The sequence below is a fragment of the Taudactylus pleione genome, unplaced genomic scaffold (assembly GCF_031769625.1).
Source record: "Taudactylus pleione unplaced genomic scaffold, aTauple2 ptg000062l, whole genome shotgun sequence".
Classification (NCBI taxonomy): Eukaryota; Metazoa; Chordata; class Amphibia; order Anura; family Myobatrachidae; genus Taudactylus; species Taudactylus pleione.
In genome coordinates, this window is record NW_028284464.1 from 7,140,740 (window position 1) to 7,165,103 (window position 24,364).

Genomic DNA, 24,364 nt, shown 5'->3' on the forward strand with positions numbered 1-24,364 from the left:
TGTTCTTTACACTTAGTCTGCAGGTGATTGCTAGGTTAAATAGATTGAAGAATAATGACTATCTGTCCTGCCTCAGATTCAAAGATTTTACCATTTCAAGTGAGAAATACTTACAGTATGGTTGGTATAGATCGTTAATGGAAAATATGCTCCCTCTAGCAGGTGACATCATTCCTGCAAAGCCAGCTAGATAGCAATGAGTGCTTTATCCTCTATTTTGTATTTCATATAAACAGCTTTACATTTCTATGAAAAGAAGCCACAAGTGTGCTACTTTCCAGAGGTGTATTTTTCAGAAAGTAAAGTTCCAACTCACATGGTGAAGGCATCAACTGTCAGGAAGAAGTGAGAATGAACATATGCTTGTCTTATGACAGGAGCAGTCACAAAAGCTGTTTTAAGTCTAAAAAGGTAGATTCAGCCTTTTGTGGCCAAAGTCTGGAATTTTGAAAGATCCTAGTTAGGATGTTATAGGAGCTACTACAATGGAGTAGTATTTAATAAGTTGCTGGTAGTAGTTGCAGAACACCAAAAAGGGATGAATGGCATTTAAACTACAGGACAGTGGTCAGTTGGTCATTTCGGACAACTTGTCTGGATCCATCAAAGTTCGGACCCAGAAATTATGTATCCTTAAAAAGGCATCTCAGGTTGCTCGAAAGTACACTTTTCCAGCCTGTAATACAAATTATTGGACCAAAGTTAGGTCAGAACCTCACAGACATGTTTCTTATGAGACTCTAAATACCTGGAAAAAGTCAAAATCGTGTGCCGATACATGACTTCACATAGATCTACTGTAGTCTGAAAGAGGTTTGGCACGTTTGTTACTTTTCCTTTAAAGTTTTTTGAAACCGTAGGTTCACAAAAGTTAAATAAGCATCCAATGAAGATCTAAAAAATGTTATTCACAAATTATTGTACTACTGCTGGGGTGTTACTGAGGCCAAAAGTTATAACTAAATAAGTGTCTTGTAGATCTAATTTTGTGAATATTTTAGCCCCCTTAATTCTATCAAAATGTTCTAAAATCAAGGGTAGAGGGTTGCGATCCTTAAATGTGATCGTGTTTAGGCCTCAATCAATGCAGGGCTAAACACCCTCAACCTTCTTCTGAACAAAGAAGTATTATGCCCCTACTGGAGAATGTGACTTTTAAATAAATCCTTGTTTCAAGCTTTCCTTAAAATTATATGTAATGGCTTAAGCACAGAGTAATGATCATGGAAACGCATGCATTCATGGAGAAACTTTCCCCGGTCAATAGGATAGTCCCACTCAAATTTTCTGCAGCCTGTTTACTAAAGATATCTGAGAATGACTGACATGGAAAAGACAAGAGTGAGTCCTGAACAGGATGGCACATTGTTGTTCATGCATATGGGTGCTGTACTACTTGGTTGTAAACACCTCTTAGTATACTGAACACTCCAATTAAGGATTTGAGGTTTATGACAGTCCATAAAGAGAGAATGTAAAATTAATCATGGCAGACCAAGGATGACCAGATTAATAGCAGTGGGTATGACCAAGAAAACAATTGATTCCTTATGAGGTGCCCATACTTGCAAAGTTGTATTAGAGGCAAAAGCAGGAAAAAGCAATTAACTTTGCACCTTAGTAACACCATGTTGACGTGCAGGTGGGCAGATATCAAATGGGATGAGATTTTGATTTGAAAGTGATGTGTGCAAACTGAAATATAAATTGCAAATAGGCTACATGCAAAAACAGAAAGTATTTACCCTGCATGCAAAAAAAATTATGCCCACCCCTTGTTCATGTTCCCTTGCATTGCAACATGGTTTGTTCCAGATCCAAACCTACTTGTTTGTTTGCTTTGTTCTCTTCTCAGAATCAGTCCCACAGTTCCATAGTCTGGTTTGTAATTTTTCACTAAAGTTGAAGTGGACAGATACTGGCTTTTAGAGGAATTGTATTTTACCCAGTTGCACATAATATCAATCAATAATATCAATATCAATCAACATGTGAAGAAAGAATCCCTCTGTATCATCAGGTTAGGTGATGTGCTACCACAGACAAGTAATAATATAAAAGGAAAACAGGGAGAGATAAATGAATTGTCCCATGTGGTGCACTAAAATAGCACTATGTTAAAATATAACTTTTAATGTCTTTTAATATCACAAATATTTAAAAGTGGCGAAAACAAGGTTTAAAAACATAGATGTGTAGAAATAAGTAGAAAATGTGTAATTAAAATATGCTACACACTTGCACACCAACTCAATGTCTCAATAAAGTTATAAAGTGATGGCATTCTGTGACGAAATATCACTAGCTCAGTGATTCATACAGTACATAAGAAGGGACACCCTATATAGAGTGTTCTATGACTGAAATGTCAACAATTCATAAAATATTACCTTGTGGTACTGCAAATTGTATTGATACAATTAGAGTACACAAATATTACTAAAACTCTTGCCATTACATATGATTTTAGTGAGTTGTCTAAAGCTGCATACACACACAATGATTTTTTTAACGATTATCGTTAAACAATATAGTTTAACAATAATCGTTTGAAAAAATAGTTCACTTTCTGAGTCAAACGATGAACGATAAGCACGTTTGTAGTTTGTAGTTCAGTCAGACTTGTCAACTCAACGATTTTCATTAAGGGAATATGCAAAAATAGTTTGTAGTTCAAAAAAATTGTTCATTACACTTTAAAAAATCTGACAGATAATCTGACAGAAAATCATTCATAAAATCGTTGGTAACAAATTAGTTGTGTGTGTATGCAGCTTTATTCATTGTTGAATTGGACTGTAGTGGTTTATCAAACATTATTACTATTAGTCACTCTTCAATAGTAAACATTACTGGTGAATAATTCTAAGCCCCAGTATAATCACAGTGGAAAATTTACATAATTAATGAGAAATTAATGTGTATCCAGATATCTATATATTTCTCTCTAAAAGGGGCTGGGAACAACTAAACCAGCTAATAGTGTTAAACAATCCTCACATATATTTCTTCTTTACATTTAAAAGTGTTCATGGGAAAATAGATATGTAAAGTCTGCTGCAATGCTACTCATAGTTGCCACATATTCCCAGCAGTGCAGTGTTACACAGATTGTCTGGAGTATTCTAAAAGACTCCTTATAGGTATCCCACTAGGGTCAAAGCCTTATATAGTCATCATTGTCATGAATCTTTGTAAGACAAATTCACATTTTTAGCCATGTAGCATTTAAGGACAGAGTATACAGGGACAAAGTGCATATCAAGACCAATGCAGCGTTTAACGTAATGCCTTCTCTTTCTTTCCTTGAGAAATACAAGGATCTACTGTTGTCTAAAATAGGTTTGGCATGTTTGTTTCTTTTTCTTTGACGCTTTTTGAAACCGTAGGTTCACAAAAGTTAAATAAGCATCCAATGAAGATGGCAGATCTCTGGAGGCCAATTAATCTGTCACATGTTATGCTAGTCCCGGCCAAAAGGTGGTGAAAAGTGCCTCATTATTGGCATAACTCAGAGGAAAGGTTTTTAAATTGCACTGAGTATTGTCCCACAGAGTCAGCTGATATCTCTCAACTGGGCTCAGCAAAGACCTTCTGTAAAGCAGCCAAGAATTCAGCAAAATTATGCAACAATAGATTGCTCCATTCCCATAAAGGAGAGGCCCATGCTAATACTGAAGAACAATAATAACATTATGTTAGCTACATTGGCCTTACTTGATGGAAAATTAGTTGCCTTTGGTTGAGAAACCTCTTGCAAGCATTTGAATCACCAACAAAGTTTGGGAGATTAGAAGTGTGAAGAAAAGATGTTGTAGTGATTGGAGCAACCAAGACAACTGGTGCACTGGAGGATGATGCTGAAATAAGAAAAGCATTTTGGGGCTTAATGGCTTCCATTTGTTGCTCACAGATGCACTGTCACAACCACAGAGGTCATGTTCAGATGGTCTCCACCATAGGGCTGGTGCAACTGTCAATGATGTACACGATGGTGCGCTGATGGTGGATTGTTCAGAACCACTAGTGGTGTTTCAGTGTGCATGTGCATTGAAAGTGGGTGCCTCAGGGCTTGCACATTCCTACTAATGCTAGTACATAAGGGCTAGGCTGAAGCTAGCATTTTCATATTATCACCATCGCAAAAAGATGCAGCCATTGTCGTGACTACGTGCACCTCTGAATCAGGCTGATTATGTGTTATGGAAAAAAAATGTGTGGTGCTTCTCTAAAAAATGGGCAGACAAGGGCTGACAGCAGGGGCATTTTAAGGGAGGAGTGCAATAGATCCTACTTCATGCCAGAATCAACTGCGCATGGGAGGATCTCCAGGAAAATGGCACCTTCGCATTTTTCCCAGGGCCATCTTTTTTGCGCATGTGCAGGTCACCGGGAAAATGTACGTTGTTATTTTCCCAGTGATTTTTTTCTGCTCTGCAGCACCAATCCAGTGCTGCGGAGCAGCACACCGGAGTCTGTGGAAAGGTAAGTATAATTACTTATGGGTGCAGGGTGTGCAGTGTGGACCCCCCAGGACCCAGGGGCCCGTGTGCCCCGCACACTTTGCACCCTTTATAAAGATGGGCCTGTTCTCGGAGGTTGGAACAGGGTTCCAATCAAGATCCCCAGTGCTGACCCAGGATATTCCCGAATCAGAGCTATTCACACCGGAGTCGGGTCTGCAGTGACCCGGCTCTTCCAGCATTGAAGTGGATGCTTGGAGATGACGTCATCTCCAAGCGCCACTGAAGCCGGCCAACTGGCAGGCATGTGGCATGGTCTGGGTCATCGTGACACGGATCCTGCTGTTTACACTGCATGGTTTCACGGGTTATTCCTGTTTTAAACCCTGCAAGTTACCTGGGTTGGAGTGCCGGGTCACTCGACTCGGGAATCCTACCCTGTCCCATTTTACACCCAGAAGCAACGCAGGTTAACCCTGCAATAACCCGGGTTTCAGCTCTGGTTTAAAAGGGGTATTACATAGTGACTTTTTATTAACATGAGAAAATATAATAATTTAATACATTATTTTACATACATATGTTATGTATTATTGCCCAATAGATTGGAAAATATCTGAAAATAATTCACAGACAATGAATTTACTGATGCTTAAAGCTAGTTAATTTTACAAATATCTCAAATTATGTGTAAAATAAATAACTTTACCAGTGAACGACAGTATAAACGTATTCAAATTGCCAGACTGGATATGAATGACATCAGCATATATGCCTGTTGTCACTCTGTTTCAAGAATAAATAATCAGTGTTTGGTTAAAATAAGTGATTCCTATAGGGGAAAGCTCTGTTTTCCAGCTGTTAAAATTTTGGTGGATCTCAAATAACAAGATTAGGCAATTAAGCGCCTCAGGAAGGATACTGATAATTATATAATGATTGGCATGGAGTTGTAATTAAAGTGCTGAACCTTTGACATTATATAAGCACCACGTATGGGTAGTTGGAAGCTGCCATTTTGCATGTAATTTTAATATGCTTATCTGATGCATTTAATTCAGTTTTGTTTAGATTGGTCTTGATTTGCACAAATATCAAAGTGTACTCATATTACTTGTTTAGATTCACTTCCTGAACAATTAGGGGATGTAACAATTCATTATCCTGAACTTGAAGAATGAGTTTAATGTGAATTTTTGAACCAACCACACATAAATACCTGAAATAAATAAAAACATGAAATTTCAGCTGTGAGGAACATGTATTAATAATACTGAATTATGAGTTTGTAAACCTTTGGTTACTTTAAAAAAATTATGTTTTTTTTTTTTGCAAATTCATTTGACAACTATGTACAAGGATAGTTTCATGCTCACATTATACTTTGGAAAGTGTTGTCACTTGTAGGTTTATAGTCTGGAACCATTTGGACCACAGCCCTAATTAATTATTTTATTTTCCTCATAAATCACTGCCCACTAAAGCTTAATTTATATTTTACAGTAGTGATGCAAATGCAGAGACATTAGTTTTTTTAAATGTTTAATCATTGTTTTGCAGTAAAAAGGGAGATGTACCATACCTTCAAAAGAGGACAAGTGGAGAAGCAGCCAATCAGAGTCTAGCATAATTTATTAAATAGAATGGGGCTTAAGTAATAGGGTGCGACTTGCAGCCCTGGGGGAACTCCTGTGAGTTTTCCCATAATTTTAAAGCGGCAATCATTTTAAAGGCAAAAACCAATCTGGTTTGCCTTTAAAATGTTTGCCGCTTTAAAAATACAGGAATATTTTCATGACTTCCTATTACATAAGCTGCAATATATTATATAAAATTATAGGTACAAATGGACACAGCTAGTTTGTTCCTCCATATGCCATGCAGTGTGCCCTGCATCTCGCGCCACAACATAAGCCTTGAGTCACGCCTTTCAGTATTAATCGCAACAGAACGTACAATGGCACTGGCAAAAGTCATAGCATGTAATACAACTTTTTGTCTACCAGCTGTAGCTTTTCCTAAACTATATTGCGCATGCGTCCAATATCCAATGCATTTTCTGTATCACTGCCTGACGATTGGCTGACAGAACCTGTGATCCGATACACTATAGTACAGCATTTTTGTCACAGAATCAGGGCTGTAGAAGAATGTGTAATAAAGTGTTTAAATCATTACAGTACAGTACAGAATGTGTGTCCTGTACTTTTAAAAATATATATTTTTTTAATATTTTTGTCTCAGGGTACTGTGTTTACATGTACTAGTATAATATTTAGAAAGGAAGACACATTTTTATTAATATTATCATTATTATTATGCTTCCCTCACTGTGCCCTCCCTAACGGCAGCGGGTGGGTGGAGTGCACAAGGATTCAGTAGAAGGATGTGAAAGTCTTCTTGGCCTAGTGGTAGAGTGGTGGTTTTACATTGCCATGGTCTAGGGTTCATATCCCACCACTGCCCTATATTATTTCGTAATCATGCTTACTTTAGATTAATTCCTCTATATATTTTTTTTTATAAATTACAGTGGTGGAATGAGTCCATCTGCACCAATCAAGGTTCAGATGAACCCACAGATTTCCAGTTGAATAATATTGCTGTACTCTATAGATGACACACCCATACAGTTATGGGGTGCAGGGGCTCAAGTGTCGGGTTTCAGATGCACTCTCAGCATCAGGGGCTTAGATGAGTCAGACGTACCTACAGATGTTGGGTTCAGGGACTCAAACGCAACCTCAGTTTTAAATAAGACCACATGATTTCCTGTTCAATAATGTTGCAGTGGTGTATTGAAGGCACTACATTGCTCCACAACTCCCCCGCACCCTACAATGACACACTCAAACAGTTATGGGGGGGCAGGGGATCGAGTGTTTGGTTTCAGACACACTGTCAGCATCAGGGGCTTAGATGGGTCAGATGCACCCACAGGTGTTTGGGTTCAGGGACTCAAATGCAACCTCAGTTTTCAATAAGACCACTTGATTTCATGTTCAATAATGTTGCAGTACTGTATTAATGGCATTACATTGTTCCACAACTCCCCTACACCCTGCAATGACAGACCCATACAGTTATGGGGTACAGGGGCTCGAATATCATGTTTCAAGGGCTCAAAGAGGTCTCAGATGCACCTACAGCAAATTAGGATACAGGGTCTCAGATGGGTCAGATGCATGCACAGCTTTCAATGAGATGAATTATTCCTAAACCTAACTCAAACCCTAAAGAAAAATAACCATCCTGTATCGACCATTTTTGTGTCAACTATTTTTGTGTTTACCTTTTGACCAAACCTTAACCATAAAAAATGTATATCAATCTAAAAAATAATAATGTGTCAGCTATATTTGTGTCAACCTTTTGAGCAAACACTATCTCTAAAATAAATACTAATAAAAAAAAATTATGTTTTTGCCCAAACCCTAACCCTAAAAATAATAATAAAAACATCATGTTGACCATTTTTTTGTGTAGACCATTTTTGTGTTGACCTTTTGACCAAACCCTAGCCCTATAATATTAATAACAAAATCAAGTGTCGACCATTTTCGTGTCAACCATTTTTGTGTTGGCCTTTGACCATGTTGACCCTATGTACCCGTCAATCCATACTGTAGAAGTGGATTTATATCCCTGACAAGCCAACCAATCATGTTCGGAATACTGCACACCTGCTATGAAACCAACATACAGTTATGAGGTGCAGGGGCTCAAGTGTCGGGTTTCAGATGCACTCTCAGCGTCAGGGGCTTAGATGGGTCAGATGCACCCACCGATGTTGGGGTTCAGGGACTCAAATGCAACCTCAGTTTTCAATGGGACCACATGATTTCCTGTTCAGTAATGTTGCAGTATTAACAGCACTACATAGCTCTACAACTCCCCCACGCCCTGCAATGACACACCCATACAGTTATTGACTGTAAATGTGACCATGCACACAAGCCCCATGTCGACCAATAGTTTTTCGGTATGAGTCCATGTTGACCTAATGACCCTGTCAACCAAATGTCTGTCAACCATGTGGGAGTGACGTAATGACTGGCAGTCATTGTCTGTCAGTTATCCCACACCCTACAGTACAGTATGTTACAGTAGTATATTGTATTCATGTTACTTTGCTGTATACTGTAATGACTGTAACTGTACAGTAATACTGTACTTACTATGCAGGAGGTGCCTTCTCATCCTCTGGAGCCACGGGGCGTCTCTGCACACCAGATCAGACCAGTGCCTTTGTAGTGCTTGGATGCTTTGGTCCCGGCCCAGTGTGGCCAGGATGTTGCATCCAGTAGGCTGACTCTTTTTCATTATTATTACAGAAGGGCTGGTCTCAATACAATACATGAATCTACTGTTGGACACACGACGCACACTACAGTATGCGCATGCTCACAGTGGTTGTCAGTACTGTAAGCTACAGTATGTGTATGCCTGAATGTCTGTGTGTCATTGCAGGGGGTGAGGCATTTGTGGAGCAATATAGTGCTTTAAAAACAGAACCCCAATGATTACTGAACATTAAATTATCTTGTCTCAGTGAAAGCTGTGCCTGCGTCTGACCACTCTGAACTCCTAATGCTGAAAGTGCATCCTAAACCCGGCACTAGTGGCTCCAACACATAACTGTAAGTGTGTGTCATTGCACGGTGCAGGGGAGTTATGTAGCTATCTAGAGCAACATTATTGAATAGGAAATCATGTGGTCTTATTGAAAACTGAAGTTGCGTTTGAGTCCCTGAACTCCAACACCTGTGGGTGCATCTGAAACTCGATTAGTGCAGATGGATTCACCACTGTACTTTATAAAAAACTATATAGAGGAATGAATCTAAACTTAAAGTAATCATGATTACAAAATGATATTGGGCTGTGTTGGGAATTGAACCCAGGACCATGGCAATGTAAAACAATGGCTCTAACCACTAGGCCAAGATGGCTCTCACATCCATCTATTGAATCCTTGTGCACTCTACCCACCCACTACCATTATTTTTAAGCTTTGGTGGAGGGAAGGGCTGGAGGTGGAGCATGGGATGGTTCTGGGTCCCGAGATACATACAGAGGATTGGGGTAAACACAGTGATGTACACTTTAATCATGAATTTTATTTGTGTGGTGGGTGAAGTGCATAGCCAGCCCTAACATTACAAGTTATGTAGCCTATTGTAAATGGATCTGAGAAGTGCCTGGGGGGAGGGTGGGGGAAGGAAAATAATATTTAACTACTTTTATTTCAAAAAAACTATTTGCAACCCTTTTACAGCAAGTTACAGTACTACAGTATACTGTACGTACACATCTGTAAATGAATCTGCATTTTGCAGTTGTGACACATTCATGTGAACTCATTAGCTGCTATTGTATCGATTATATCATCATAACACCATGGCAATTGCACTACTGTACAGTACTGTATGTGTCCTGATTTACATCCCATGCAATGAGCTTCTGCAATATTACTAATGATTGGCTATGCGAACATGTGACATGCAAATACACTGCAAAAGTATCCCGAACATGATTGGTCTGCTTGTCAGGGATATAAATCCACTTCTACAGTATGGATTGACGGGTACAAAGGGTCGACATGGTCAAAGCCAACACAAAAAAGGCCAACACAAAAATGGTCGACGAAAATGGTTGACACTTGATTTTGTTATTAATATTATTTTTAGGGCTAGGGTTTGGTCAAAAGGTCAACACAAAAATGGTCTACACAAAAAATTGGTCAACATGATGTTTTGTATTATTATTTTTAGGGTTAGGGTTTGGGCAAAAACATGATTTTTTTTTTATTAGTATTTATTTTAGAGATAGTGTTTGCTCAAAAGGTTGACACAAATATAGCTGACACATTATTATTTTTTAGATTGATATACATTTTTTATGGTTAAGGTTTGGTCAAAAGGTAAACACAAAAATAGTTGACACAAAAATGGTCGATACAGGATGGTTATTTTTCTTTAGGGTTTGGGTTAGGTTTAGGGATAATTCATCTCATTGAAAGCTGTGCATGCATCTGACCCATCTGAGGCCCTGAATCCTAATATGATGTAGGTGCATCTGAGACCTATTTGAGTCCTTGAAACATGATATTCGAGTCCCTGTACCCCATAACTGTAAGGGTCTGTCATTGCAGGGTGTAGTGGAGTTGTGGAACAATGTAATGCCATTAATATAGTACTGCAACATTATTGAACATGAAATCATGTGGTCTTATTGAAAACTGAGGTTGCATTTGAGTCCCTGAACTCCAACACCTGTGGGTGCATCTGACCCATCTAAGCCCCTGATGCTGACAGTGTGTCTGAAACCAAACACTCGAGCCCCTGCCCCCCATAACTGTATGAGTGTGTCATTGTAGGGTGCGGGGGAGTTGTGGAGCAATGTAGTGCCTTCAATACACTACAGCAACATTATTGAACAAGAAATCATGTGGTCTTATTTAAGACTGAGGTTCTGTTTGAGTCCCAGAACCACAACACCTGTGGGTGCGTCTGAAACTCAATTGGTGCGGATAGACCCATCATTGTACTTTATAAAAAAATATATATACTGTAGAGGAATGAATCTTAAGTAAGCATGATTACAAAATAATATTGTGCTATGGTGAGATTTGAACCCTGGCAAAGTAAAATCCCCTCTCTACCACTAGGCCAAGAAGGCTTTCACATCCATCTGCTGAATTCTTTTGCACTCCACCCACCTGCTGCCATTAGGAAGAGCACAGTGAGGGAAGCATAATAATAATGATAATAATAATAAAAATGTGTCTTCCTTTAAAAATATTATACTAGTACATGTAAACACATAACCCCACCATTAGTGAAAAATAATTCACCCCGTCTCATTGAAAGCTGTGCGTGCCTCTCTTTAATGTATCATTATTCTGTCATAACAACACAGCAATTACTCTACTGTACAGTACTGTATGTATACTGATTTGTGTCCCATTCAACGAGCTTCTGCACTGTTTTTAAACAGCTTGGTTGTGCGATCATGCAACATGCAAATACACTACGTGAACGTGATTGGCCCACTTGTCAGAGATATCCATCCACTTCTACAGTATGGTATTCAGTAGTACAAATTTAATCAGTGGAGCACTCGCCACCCTGTGGTTAAGCAGTGTATTACATGCCGTGGATTCTCTTATGTTGTAGAACGGCATGGTGCACCACAGTACAGCCATCACGTGACGTTCCAAGGTGCGACTCAGAAGCCTGAATGTCGCAATATGAGCAACAAACTAGCTGGGCCCATCTGTTAGAAGCTGGTTGATTTTTAAGGGCATTTTTTCCACTTGTCTTTAGAAAATGTAATACATCATCCCTTAAAAGAAAACTCTGGGACACATGTCAAACTGGATACACCACCTACATAGCCAATCTCTAACCACTGAGGCTTATTTTAGTATGTAGTTAGACAACACAAAGCTTTTAAGCACAGTACAAGACACATGACTAGAGTATGTCTACATTTTGCAAGGAACTCTCTTATCCAACTCCTCTCAAAGGAATGTACAAGACATACAGTCAGGTCCATAAATATTGGGACATTGACAGAATTTTCATATTTTGTCCTCTATTCACCACCACAATGGCTTTGAAATGAAACAAACAAGATGTGATTTAACTGCAGACTTTCAGATTTAATTTGAGGGTAATTACATCCAAATCAGGTGAATGGTGTAGAAATGACAACGGTTTCTATATGTGTTTCCCACTTTTTAAGGGGCCACAAGTAATGGGACAAACTAAACAATCCTAAATCTAACTTTCACTTTTTAATACTTTGTTGCAAATCCTTTGCAGGCAAATACAGCCTGAAGTCTGGAACGCATAGACATCACCAGACGCTGGGTTTCATCCCTGGTGATGCTCTGCCAGGCCTCTACTGCAAATGTCTTCAGTTCCTGCTTGTTCTTGGGGCAGTTTTGTCTTCATCAACTGAAATGCAAGCTCAATCAGATTCATGTCAGGGGACTGACTTGGCCATTGCATAACATTCCACTTTTTAGCCTTAAAAAACTCTTTGCTTTTGCAGTATGCTTCGGGTCATTGTCCATCTGCATTGTGAAGCGCCGTCCAATGAGTTCTGAAGTATTTGACTGAATATGAGCATATAATATTGCTCGAAACACTTCAGAATTCATTCTGCTGCTTTTGTCCGCAGTCACATCATCAATAAATACAAGGAAACAAGTTCCATTGGCAGCCATACATGCCCACGCCATGATACTACCACCACCATGCTTCATTGATGAGGTGGTATGTTTTGGATCATGAGCAGTTCCTTTCCTTCTCTTCTTTTCCCATCACTCTGGTACAAGTTGATCTTTGTCTAATCTGTCCATAGGACGTTGTTCCAGGACTGTAATGGCTTTTCTAGATGTTGTTTGGCAAACTCTAATCTGGTCTTTCTGTTTTTGTGGCTCACCAATGGTTTACATCTTGTGGTGAACCCTCTATATTCACTCTTGTGAAGTCTTCTCTTGATTGCTGACTTTGACACATTTACATCTACCTCCTGAAGAGTGTTCTTGATTTGGCCAACTGTTGTGAAGCGGTTTTTCTTCACCAGGGAAATAATTCTTTTGTCATCCACCACAGTTGTTTTCCGTGGTCTTCCAGGTCTTTTGGTGTTGCTGAGTTCTCCGATGCATTCTTTCTTTTTAAGAATGTTCCAAACAGTTGATTTGGCCACACCTAATGTTTTTGCTATCTCTTTGATGGGTTTGTTTTGATTTTTCAGCCTAATGATGGCTTGCTTCACTGATAGTGACAGCTCTTTGGATCTCATATTGAGAGTTGACAGCAACTGATTCCAAATGCAAATGTCACACCTAGAATCAACTCCAGACCTTTTACCTGCTTAATTGATAATGAAATAACGAGGGAGTAGCCCACACCTGTCCATGAAATAGCTTTTGACTTGATAGTCCCATTACTTTTGGCCCCTTAAAAAGTGGGAGGCACATATTGAAACTGTTGTAATTCCTACACCTTTCACCCAATTTGGATGCAATGACCCTCAAATTAAATCTGAAAGTCTGCAGTTAAAGCACATCTTGTTTGTTTCATTTCAAAACCATTGTGGTGGTGAATAGAGGCCAAAATATGAAAATTCTGTCAATGTCCCAATATTTATGGACCTGACTGTATACTGTATGTGTTTAATATAAAAAGGTGCAATAATAAAAATTTAAACACACGACTACACATACAGTATGCTACATTCCATTATGTTAATTTTTATTTGCAAATAAACTTGAAGACAGGATTACATATACAGGTGTTATTGGTATAATGTTCATTATTACAAATACTCCAGTGTTTAAAGTACACATTATACATATAAGGTTAATTTTATGAGTAGATCCTCTGTAAATAAAGTCCAACATTGACATTTTCATATTTTGTATAGCATTCCCCTACACTAGTCAGCTAGTTCCCATATATGTAAAATAGAAACAAACAGAATTAAATAACAGTGTTATCCTTCCAAAATATTGTAGCTAGTCACATGTAATAAGCAGAAATAATTTCTCTTGTAACAGGGATTTTTTAATTGTATGTTAGAGTATGATTCATTAAATAACAAATATATAGATACACATTCCCCAATCACCTTCTTTTTAAAAACAAAAACTTTATTAACAATTTTAAATGATCTTCATCTTCACTCTAAATTCTCAGTAAATGAAGATGCAATATTTAAGCAAATTCTATTTTCCTTTTCTTGCATGGTATAATCTGTAGCTTATTGCTTAAATAGTCTGTTGGACCAGAGGGTTCCCAAACTCAATCTTCAAGGAACCCTTACAGTCCAGGTTTTAAGGCTATCCATGCTTGACCACAGGTGACTCAGGTGACTCAATTAGTACCTCAGTCAATTTGATTTAACCACCTGTGCTCAACCATGGATATATCTAAAAACCTGAACTGTTATGCTGGACATACACTATGCAATTATCTGTCAGATATCTGTCCTATCTGGCTGGTTGGAATTAAAACCTGGTAATGTATGGGAGCAAATAACAATAGAAATTTGCTTCCAAACACTAGAAATCAGACAACATTTTCCTTCCCACCAGATTGGACAGATATCTGATAGATAATTGTAGAGTGTATGCCCAGCATTAGAGTGCCTTGAGGACCATGTTTGGGAACCTCTGTGTTATGCTGGGCATACACCATACAATTATCTGTCAGATATCTGTCCAATCTGGCTGGTTGGAATGAAAACCTGGTAATGTATGGGAGCAGATGACAGTTGATCATATGGTATTAAACACTGGAAAATGGACAAAAAACAATTGTTCAAATTGGTTACATTCGTGTGTATTAACCAATTTGTATGAACAACCTTTTTTACCTGTTTTCCAGTGTTCATGAGCAAATGGTCGATTGTCATTTGCTCCCATACATTACCAGATTTTCATTCCAACCAGCCAGATTGGACAGATATCTGACAGATAATTGTATAGTGTATGCCCAGCATTTGACCAAAAATAATCCTTAGATTGTTTCTCCTCATTGAAAAAAGGTGACCCTCTCCCTCCTCTTCATTTGTGCTATATGACTAAAAACAAATATTCCCATTTAAAGTTTTTTGGAGTAAGTTAAAGTTAGTCCTTAAAGTTTAAACTATAAAGCTTTTATTTTTTTTAATTATACTTTTTTCAACAGTAAATCCCCAAATTAGATATTTCAGTCATTGAATGGCTTCCATATCTTGTGTAATAGGCTGCCTTTGACTTTATAGAACACTCCCAATGAGGTAAGAATTGCAAGTTTTTAACCAGATACTGTAACACTTGGATAGAATAAAGAAAGGGAAAATGATTTATTTTTATAGTGATCCAGGTATTATTTATTTGAGACAGCTCTTGCTAAAAACAATATATATGTTCACACACATGCATTGCAAATTATATGGAGCTTCAAAACCAGCGGGCTTCTCCTATATATCTAAGGTGACTGCATTATGACAAAGGGTAATGCTTAAAATATGAATTGTTGGAGTCTAAAAATGCTTTTGTCTTATTGCAGTCTGTCCAAACCAATTGGACTTAATTCACTAGATTTCAACTTTAAATACTATATACAGTATAGCTCCTGCACATCATCATTTATTATTTTATATTGGTCAAGGATTAATTGTATAGTTGTATTTATTTGCTGGAGCTCTTAGATCTATTTTTTCACTGGGTGCTATAGTATTAAGAAAAATACCTTTTACAAGCTCCTTCTTAGACCATATTTCAGATTAGTTATTGATCGATAAGACTTGAATTATATTATGCAATGTGACTAAACATCATTTCCTTTCTCATCAACCATTGGGAATGCTTTTCTAAGTGATAATGAGCAGTCATTCCCTTTAGGGATAGAAAAATGAAGCTTGCAATACCTCCAGGGGCTTGTTATCAGCCTGCAAACTCAGCCTAAGTTTGAAAGTAAGCAAACAGAATAGGGGTGCCTAAGGCTGTTAGTGATTGTAGAAGTCCTAAACCAGGCATTGCAGAAAGCAGTAAGAAGTAGGAAACATTGTTATTTCACAACTGTGTACATCAGGAGAAATATGATTTTGCTTGTAAATTGGACACAATTTTAAATATGTCTGGACTAGTAATCTTTCAAGTGTCATTTAGATGTTATGTTTATTTCAACTGACTGATAAAGGGCATTCTACATCAAACACATACAGTATGCAATATCAATGTTGTTGTCAACTCTAACAGTTTACATGTACAATGTACTGTACAGTATGGACAAAAAATTATATGTACTTCACAAATTGCTACACAATTATAAGCAGGACAGTTGCAGATGTTATACCTCCTATGGGAATGGCATATGCTTGTTTACCTTATACGAGCTTTAACTAGGTTAGTGTTAAATATACCTTGCTGTCTTGTTTGTGAAATGAATGACACATAGTTACAGCATTAGAAACCATTAATACAGTGGTTTCCAAGCATGCATTGGAAAACATGGTACAGTGTGATATAACAGCTGTCTGAATGCATTTAGAGCTGTATAATGACTTACTCAGACATGTTATTGAATTTACATGTTAACTTTTGCCATTACTGAATTTGAGCTAAATCAATAAGTGAAATATTTATTTAACAATAATTCATACTTCCAAATTTGTAATATAAAGTTTGGGACAAAAAATGCCAATAATCACAATACTTCTAACCATGCCTCTATTCTACCCAAATATCATCATGATTCTACTAATCAAGTACTTTCCAGGAAACAAAAGTTACAGCTCTCTTATTAAAACAAAGACAGTATTATACTATCTTTGTGGTTACTAGCTTACAACACTGCATTTTTATTTAATATCATTGTAACCTGGTCTTAGTACTATACATTTTGTGATCACGGTCTTTGTTGTGACAATTCTTACATTTTAATATTAAAATTGCATCATTGTATTATATAGTTATGACAAATGGAAAAATATACTATTTCAGGTTAATTAACCCATTACAAGTCATACGCAGGTTCACTGGAAGAGTCTCTCAGGAAAAAAAAAGTCTGCTTTCCGAACAGGTATGTATTTCTGTAGAATTGGAGATGTATGTACTAAATATAAATTACATAGAGATGTGTCCTCATACACCTACCCTCAAATCCCTCCAATCAGCCCCATATAACATGCAATGGATTTGTGCTGCTGAAAGCAGAGGCACAAGGGATGAAAAAGTAGCAAAGTTGAGAAAAAAGTAGCAAAATTCAGGAAAAAGAACACGATCTAGATTAAATAGGCAAACATAAATCCAATATGGCTATATGGGTGTTATTGTGGCATTTCTGATATAATTTAATTTTTTCTGAAATATTGGATTAAATAAATATATACTATATAGGAAAATTCCTAAAACTCTTGTATATCATCTATTACATTAAATAGGTAGAACTATTAAAATATTACAAATACATTTTTTATATATTAATATTATATGTTGGATTCTTTAAAACTAATTAATTGTATTAATAGGATAAATAATTAATTCTGTAGTATGAGATTTAAATACATATTAGTTAGATGTTTATATATTTGATCCTTGTATCAATTAACAGGCATTATTTCCTAAATATTATATCACTATACCACAGTAATGGGAGGATTCGTTAAAACCCAGATGGTAAGGTCATCAATCAATCCTGGATGGGAGATCATAGATTGGTGGTAGTGGGTTTAAATGAAGGTGCCAAAAAAGCAGTCAGGTTTACTGCCTTGAGGAATCTTGTGAGCAAAATGTGAGTCGGCATTACGCTATGCACTATCTAATGCAGCCTTTTTCACTGTTAAATAGAGAGCCTCATAACTGAAGATTTATCTGCAGTAAACTAGCAGATTCACTGCATGCTACATTATAATGTTACATGTCAATTAAACATCATAAAATATGTCTGTTAATATAACAATGTGATTTCTATGTTATGGAGAGACATTTGGTACACTGTGGTTCTAACAATGGGCATTACCACAGTCAATCTGTTCATAATAACACAGTGGGCCTGATTCAGACCCGCTCGTGAGCGCTGAGCGCTCGCAAGCGGGTCGATGGTGCCCTAGTGCGCATGCGCACGACGGAGTGAGCTCCATCGCATGCATGCGCGAGACCCGCATAGTGACGGCCAGCCGTCACTATGGGTCTTGCACCAAAGGGGGCATGCTGTCGATGGTGAGTGACAGCACGCCCCCTTTGGTGGGTGTGACGGGGCATTGCTGCCCAGACAGAGGCATTCCCATGGGAACGCCTACCATCTGGGTCCGGCCCCACTAACATCACTAGTGATGTCAGTGGGAGTGCTTTTGGCTCTGATAGAGCCAAAAGCACTCCTGGGCTTGCGGCAGCGAGACCCTACCACAGGGTCTCGTCGCAAGCCCGATTGAATTGGATCAGCGCGACAATTAGTCGCTGGTGAACTCCCGCGGCTAATTGAATATGGCCATAGTTGCAATAAATGAAAACAAAGTTGATACTTAATAATTTTCAACAATACAAATGCAACTAAAAATATCTGAATGATATTGTGTGGAAGTTATGTAGCACTGCGATACTGTTATTATTTAAGTAGAACCTAAACACTGTTTTACAAAAGAAATAAGGTCTATATGGTCCTTGGATCACTCTATTTTGAGGCTTTCTAAGGATATTACTTGACATTCAATACATAGGTTAACTCTCAGGTATTTTCACTGAATATATTTTGGGATAGAATCTACTTACTTTTGTGAGACTTCATTAATAATACTATACTCCCACTTCTTATTGTTTGATAATAAACCTTAATCATATTCATAGTGGTAGTGCACAGCATTGTTTTTAATGGGATGTAGTCAGCATCCCAGTGTGCTCGAATGCCGATGGTCTTAATACTGGTGCAGGTATCCCGACAGCATCGGGATACAGGATCCAGTATTCCGACTGCTGGCATTCCGAAAATAAGTATCGGGGGTTAGTGGAGGGTTAGGTTTACGGTTAGGGGATAGGGTTAGGCACTAGGGGGAGGGTTAGTGTTAGGCTCTAAGGGGGGAGTGTTAGGCTTAGGGTGCGGGATGGGGAGGTTAGGTTTAGGCACCTGGGATGGAGGGTTAGGGTAGGGGTTAGGGTTAGTGGTAGTATACTAACCTATGGGTGTTGGGATTCTGTCTGTCAGGATGCCGCTGTCGGTATTCTGACCGGCGGCATCACGACCACAGGGAACCCATACCCAACCTTTTTTTAATGTATATTATCTATACTATCTGTTCACTATTCTTTAATTACACTATTCTTTAATTATGCTAACCCTTAGTGTACTTGTTTTATGAAACTTTTGACTTTTTTTGTGTATATAGTGAATTCCTTTTGAAGAGTGAATAGCAGCATATCCAGTTAATAAATAGACATACCCTTGTAATATGAACAGTATCTGGATTAAGAGGGAAAAGTAAATTACAGTAATCCAATGCGGGAATAATTTCTTTGGGTTTTGTAACTAGAATGTATTTGTTTATTTGAACCCCATTATTATTTTAACATAAAACTGAATTTCAATGGAAGTCCAATACAGTACAAGAGGCCTAAGGCTGAACAACGCAGCAATGGTAATATCAGAGCTGACCTATCTCATTAACCTTCATATATGTGTATGAATAAATTACATTAATTAACCATTGTGTATACCTTTATTAAACATTTTGCATTGTCAAATTTTTTTTCAGGTATGACATACTGTAACACACATACTATAGTAAAATAGTTGTGAGTATTCGTATGTTTATTTAGCTAATGGGGATTACAGTATATTCATTATTCATGTGTACATGCTTATTTTACAAGGCATAAAACTGCTGCAATTAAATAAAAAAATCAAACAATCAAAAATAATTAATTAAAATTCAACATATAATATAGACTTTTTGAAGAATTATCTGTATTGTACTATGTTCACATATGTTTGTTGACATAGGGCCTCATTTAGCAGTGCACTTAAATTCAATGCTGAATGCAGATCCCAAGTATCTGGAATTTGCGCGTACGCAGGACCCATTCTGCCCATGTGCAGAACGGGTCCTGCATAATTGTATGCAGAGTGGTAGCAGACTGTCAGTGATTGTTTGTCTGCTGCTGTTTGTAGGTAGGGAGAGGGCAGCAACAGCCTTCAATTCCCTTAACGGGGGGTGTTGCTGCTGTTGGGGGGGGGGGGAGAGACCAGGATCTCCATCAGCTGACAGATATTTCTTGGCCTCTTTCTCTCATCTGCAAGACCCCATGGTCACTCAGCCGGCTGAGGATCACACAGATATTTCGATGCTGCATCCAAGGACGCAGCTCGGATCATTAATGCATGCAAGAGGCATATTCGCAAGAACAGAATTGCAAAGCTGCTTGTGTGTGGCTTTGAAATTCCGTCCTTTGCTGAATTAGGCCCATAGATAATAAATAATGATCGTGATACTATATAAATAATAATAATAATACATTGTATCATCATTGCTAATTAATAAATAGCAATATATTCTGGTTTAAAATATCTCTGGGATCACAGCGTTTTGCTTTATTTTTTCACTCCTGGTTTTATTTTTGATAAAAAATCTACTCCTTACATTTCTTATAACCAGGGGTAAATTTACTAAAGTGAGAGTTTTTAGAAGAGATGTTGCCCATAGCAACCAATCCGATTCTACTTTTAACTTTTCTACTTTTTACATTTAACTAGCACCTTCTAGAAGATAATAGCTAGAAACTGATTGGTTGCTATGGGCAACATCTCTTCTAAAACTCATTTCTAAAAAATCTCACTTTAGTAAATTTACCCCACAGTCTCTTCATTCTCTTTCCCAATTAATGTGCATTTGTGAAAACGAGAGTGTAACACATAAACCATTAATTACAGGGCTCTGCACAGACATAGATATTATTCATAGAATGTTCTGAAATAGAATGTCTAGAAAATCTTTTTATAATAAAGGGCCTACATCAGAGTTTGGAGTAAGAGCAATAAAACAGGCAATTTGTTCCTGGAACACACCATGTTACAACGTGCAAATGCAGTTATTTTTTGCATGTAAGCAAAATACTGGCTGCTTATGCATGTAACAGACGAATACTAGGAGCTTTGTTTTAACACTGAAATTTTTATTTAACTAAGAAATACCCTTTCCAACTATAAATCACTCTGCAAATTTTAAATCTACCCCACCTGCAGTGCAGCACAGGTTTACTAACTTACAAATTGCACCTTTCTTTTACTTTTACTCCTAACTGAATTAGGTTTAATATAACAGATTCAAAGCTAAAAAATTGAGAAACCTGTTCACTCTGATCTTAGGTAATAATAAATAATTCAGAGAAACATAACATCAGCCTAGTCCTTACTTACTAAGGTACAAACATAAAAATCCTCATTTCGACTGAAGTAGTCCATAGCTAATCTTGTCTAACTTATACCCCTTTTACACCAAAACAAAAACCTGGGTTTTTGCAGGGTCTACCCGGGTTGCAGCTCAGTGTAAAAGGGTCCCTGAAAAATAACCTGGGTCAAGTGACCCTGCAATCCAACCCAGGTAGCTACCAGGGTTGGACCCAGGATGGATCCAGGTAATGGTGCAGTGTAAACGGTGCAACCCAGGTTATCTGATCTGGATCATGCCTAAAATGAGCGGATTGGTGGTTGTGGAGCATTCACCTCCCACTTTTTATGACCTCACAGGTTTAGCAGGGCAGACCTGAGTTCAGTGTGAACAGGGCTGACCTGGGAGTAACCCAGATCAAAGGTGCAGTGTAAATGGGTCTGACCTGGGTCTGACCAGGGTTGGAACCATGTCCAAAAACCCAGGTCGGACCTGGGTTTTTGGTGGAAAAGAGGTATTAGTCTATAGCAAAGTTGATGGCTTCACTCTATAGTACACATTTGCCCCTCCATGTTACTTTACTAGTGTCATTATATGACAAATTAATCTGCAAACCTCTACATATCATATAGTGTCACCGTCTACTGTTCTGCAGTTTTAACTGGCTTATAAGAACGCTAATAGTAGGGAATAAAGCAGCTATATTTTTAGCCTAGATCAGTATCTCTCCTTTTTCATATTTTAACAAGAAATCTAAAGGAAATGGAAAAATAAGAACCTATCCTAAGTAGTGATGGCTCATTGAACTAAATTATTTAAATCTGTCATGTAAAAACTATTCTTATTCATTTAGTAACAAATAAGATACAAAGGTTATAGTTTAATTTGGTACTATAATTTATCATGTATTTCATTGGTGGAAGGTAAAAATCAATTAGTTAAAGGGAAGTGGCATGAAACCCTATTTGCTCTATGACCAACGTAGAAATGAAAGTGTTACAAACAAATGTATAAAGACTATTCCGGGATTTAATAAAAGTAAATTATCAAAGGAACCCTCTAATACTGTAAATTGACTTTATAATTTCTAGTCCTTATTTCTGGAGCACAAAGATTACAGTGAATAATGGTTTAAAACTATCTCCTAATTATCTAAATGGTTGCTTAATTACTCCAAGTCAGCAGACATGAGTCTAACAGAAACTTGTTTGAATCTTTTAGCATCAGGTGGTGCTAGTCTTATGAAATGTTATTTTCCCTTTTTGTGGTTCAGTCTACATCAAGGATCAATTGTTTCAATTGAGATTGTCTCTGGTAAAAAAGAGTTTTGAGGGCATTGCCTGAGGCTTAATATATGTCATCATGAGAATGAACGGCATCATTTGTGGTTTGCTCTTGATCAACATCAGAATTTTTTAAATAAGAGTTGGTGAAAATGTGTTCTTTTTTTATATATGCATTTTCTTAAAATGTGTGTGATTGTACTTATGTACATTGGACTACCTCCTCTACTTGAAAAAGCCTGAGGTGTATTGGTCCCTAGACTCATGAAAATTATATATTTTGAGATTAATCAAACTATTTTTAAATTTTTTTCCTGCTACTACAAATTATAATAAAAGAATAAATAGCAAAAAATAGAGATACATGGCATATAAAATATCTGTCTTTTGGACTTCTCCTAGTTTATTAAAGATAAAAGAACCTAATACTTTTTCCAAAAATTTAAGATGAATAGTGTTGGAAAATTGATTAGCAATTAGGGCAAATGTGTGAAGTGGTGATTACCCTTTTTCCAGTATTTACACATAAAAAGGGGTATTCCTGCATCTCCAGAATGTATGAAAGAGCAGACTGTGGAGTAATCAGAGATTTCTCCAGCAGAGCCATTATCTTCTGTTAAAAATGCAGCATCCAAACATTTGAGCTATTGCACATTTGCCGGTTTTGGCCGGGTGGCAAAATAGCCGCAACTTCCGGACACGGGGTAATTATGCATTACACACCTCTAGATCAGAAGCATGCCACACTCTTCCTGACTTTGGTTAGATCCCTGTGTAAAGTTAGGAGGTGAGTGAGCACGATCTCCGGCAGTGAGGATTGCAGTAGCCGGTTAGTTGAGTATAAAGAGACTCCGATGTTAAGTATGATTTTTAAGAAGTATCTTATGTTGATTTTCGGGACATGATTTCCAGAAAAGGGTAAACAGGAAGTGACATCCCGCTGTTAGGAATATGCGTTCCAGGAGGGAAACACTTTTACATTACGTATTACCCATTTATTGTTGATAAACTAATAGTGATGTTACATTTGAAATTTTGGAAAAGATATTATATGATGTTTTTAATGTTACAATTTATGTAATCAATAAGCTCCTCCCCCTCTGCCCACTTATCAGAGGCATGTGAGGGGTATTTAAAGACTGTTTGAACACCAACCAAACACACCTTGAAAAAGACTCCAACAAGGAGTTGAAACGCATTGGTGACAGGGATCCAGCACCAGAGGACATCCATCTTGGCGAGATAAAAACCTAGGAGACACAATTCCAGGTTCTTCCTGGGAAATTTTGGGATTGATTTTTTCATATGTGAATAGGTGTGCATTATACACCGCCATCTCTGGTACGCTTCCCATATGTTGGTGAAGGATTTATGTTTTTAACATGTGATTTTTTATGTGATTAAATTGTATTATGCTATATTGCGATTTTTATCTCTTTTTTACATGTGACCTACGAGGGATTTATCAGTTGGATTTGGTGTTGTTTGAAAACTGAAGAAGGACATTTCTTTCCATTTTCTTGTGAACTTGTATTTTTTAGTGAACTTGCACATTTCACCATAGATCCCACCTTACCTTATCTGGTCCTGTTATTTTAGAAGGTTGCGCCAGTGTCCACATCATCACTTACCTTTGCACATGTGCTGTCAGCCCTGAATGAGATCTCAAGGTTTTTTGTGATGGTTCACATGCACATTGCTCCCACATGGACCCATTCCATATCTCATCAATGCTGA